This window comes from Orycteropus afer, unplaced genomic scaffold (assembly GCF_000298275.1).
Source record: "Orycteropus afer afer isolate SDZICR_OR568_19922 unplaced genomic scaffold, OryAfe1.0 scaffold00203, whole genome shotgun sequence".
Lineage (NCBI taxonomy): Eukaryota > Metazoa > Chordata > Mammalia > Tubulidentata > Orycteropodidae > Orycteropus > Orycteropus afer.
The window spans coordinates 2,935,096-2,937,959 of NW_006921790.1; positions in this window are offsets into that span (position 1 = coordinate 2,935,096).

Genomic DNA, 2,864 nt, shown 5'->3' on the forward strand with positions numbered 1-2,864 from the left:
AAATGTCAATATTACCCAAAGCAATCTATACATTTAATGCAATCTCAATCCAGATACCATCAACATTTTTAAGGATATGGAAAAACCAATCACTAACCTCATATGGAAATGAAAGAGACCTCACATAAGCAGAGAGCACCACTGAAAAAGAAGAACAAAGTGGAAGTTCTCACACTCCCAGACCTTAAAACCTACTATACAGCCATAGTACACAAAACAACAGGATAATTGTGCAATGATAAACAGATAGACCAATGGAACAGAATTGAAAACCCAGAAATGGGCCCATCAATATATGGACAATTGATCTTTGACAAAGGACCAAAACCCATCAAATGGGGAAGAGATAGACTTTTTAACAAATGGTGCTGGCAAAATTGGATATCCACTTGCAGAAAAATAAAAATCAAGACCCATACCTCACCCCATACACAAAAACAAACTCAAGTTGGATCAAACACTTAAGTGTAAAACCCAAAACTATAAAGTTCATCAAAGATAGAGTAAGGGCAAATCTAGGGGCCCTAATTTATGGCATAAATAGACTAGAAACATAACTCAGAATGCACAGGAGGTAGAAGAGAAGCTAGATGACTGGGACCTTTTAAAAATTAAATCCTATGCACATCGAAAGACTTCTTCAAAAGGGTAAAAAGAGAACCTACAAATTAGGAGAAAATATTTCCCTATGATATATCTGATAAAGGACTTATCTCAAAAATCTATGGAAAACTTCAACAACTCAACACCAAAAAGACAAACCAGTTCAAAAATGGGCAAGGGCCATGAACAGACACTTCACTAAAGATGATATTCTGGCAGCCAGCAAACACATGAGGAAATGCTCATGATGTTCAACAGGACAGAAAATAACAAATGCTGGTGTGACTGCAGAGAGATTGGAATTCTCATACATTGCTGGTGAGACTGTAAAATGGTACAAACATTGTGGCAAATGGTATAGCATTTCCTTAAAAAACTGAAAATAGAAATACCATTTGAACCAGAAAATAGAAATACCATTTGAACATTACTAGGAATCCTAAAGAGGTGAGAGACAGGACATGAACAGATATATGCACACCAATGTTCATCGCAGCACAATTAAGTATAACACAGAGATGGAAACAACTTAAATGCCCATCAACATATGAATGGATAACCAAACTATGGTACATTCACACAGTGGAATACTGTGCTACATTAAAGAACAATGAAGACTATGTGACTCGTCTCACAACATGGATGAACCTGGAGGACATTATGCAGAGTGAAATGAGTCAATCACAGAAGGACAAATATTGTATGAACACATTAATGTAAAATTGAGGAACTATTTTCTTAGGGAAAGTATTTTGGTTACCTCTGTGGTACTCTAACAGAAAATATACCACAAACAAGATAGCTCAAACAAACAGGAGTTTATTCTCTTACAGTTTGGAGGATTTAAGTCTGAGTTCAAAGTGCCAGGTTCTAGGGGCTGGGCGAAAGCCCCTCAACCTTGGGCTTCAGCTCTGCCTCCTACTCCCAGCCCACTGAAGCTGGAGGCTTTTCTTCTTTCAGACAGCTGCTGGCTGCTGAGGCTGACAAACCCAAGGTCAACAAGTAACAAGGCACAGTCCTGATACCACCAAACCACATGGCACATTATTAATTCAAGTCCAAAAATGTCCCAAGATTGCCAGGACATGACAGGCTGTTGAACAATGACTTGGCTACATGCAGGGTTCAAGCATGCCAAAAGGCTAGAGACTATTCCAAAAGCTGCTTCTTATGTATGGGAAGCAGACCACTCATCTGCTTCTAGTAGATCCCATCATGGAACTGATTACCGGTCTCATCATGGGGAATAACTACCACCAGCTGCGTGGCCACTCAAACAGTCCCATCTGAGTTGACACACAACCTTAACTACCACAGAAGGGAACTCACTTTGTAGTTTACCAGGTATGGGAGGGAAGGGGAGGCAATAATTTTGGACAAGTTGGAGGCCATGATCTGAGTTGGTTAAGGAAGAGATGGTATAGAAAGAGTCTGTGACATGCATGATAACATTGGGGAAAGGGAGGACACCAAATTGTGCACTTAAGATATAGATAGCAGAGCCTAATACCAGTATATCCACAATACTGCATTGCCATTAACACCAAACACCAGGCTCAAATAAACACATAGACAACTGAAAAGATCAGATGGGGGTCAGTGAACAGGAATATACTGTAGACCAATGATAGATTCAGCTGAGGCTAATCTTGCACAAATATTGTTGCTGTTGTTAGGTGTCGTTGAGTTGTTTCCCACTCATAGCGACCCCATGCACAGCAGAACGAAATACTTCCCGATCCTGTGTCAGCTCAATGATCCCTGCTATACTTGAGCCCATCATCGCAGCCACTGTGTCAATCCATCTCATTGAAGGCCTCCCCCTCTTTCGTCAACCATCCACCCTACCAAGCATGACATCCTTCTCCAGGGAATGGTCCCTTCTGACAACATGACCAAAATAGATGAGACAAAGTCTGGCCATTCTTGCTTCCAAGAAGCATTTCAGGTGCACTTCCTCCAGGACAGATCTGTTAGTTCTTTTAGCACTCCATGGTGCATTCAGTGTTTTTCACTAGCACCACAACTCAAAAGCACCAACTCTTCTTTGGTCTTCCTTATTCATTGTTCAGCTCTCACATGCATATGAGGTGATTGGAAATATCATGGCTTGTGTCAGGCACAATTTAGTCCTCAAGGAGACATCCTTGCTCCTCAGCACTTGAAACAGTTCCTTTGTGGTTGACCTTCCCAATGTTACACGTCATCTAATGTCTTGACTGCTGCTTCCATTGATATCGATTGTAGAACCAAGCAACGTG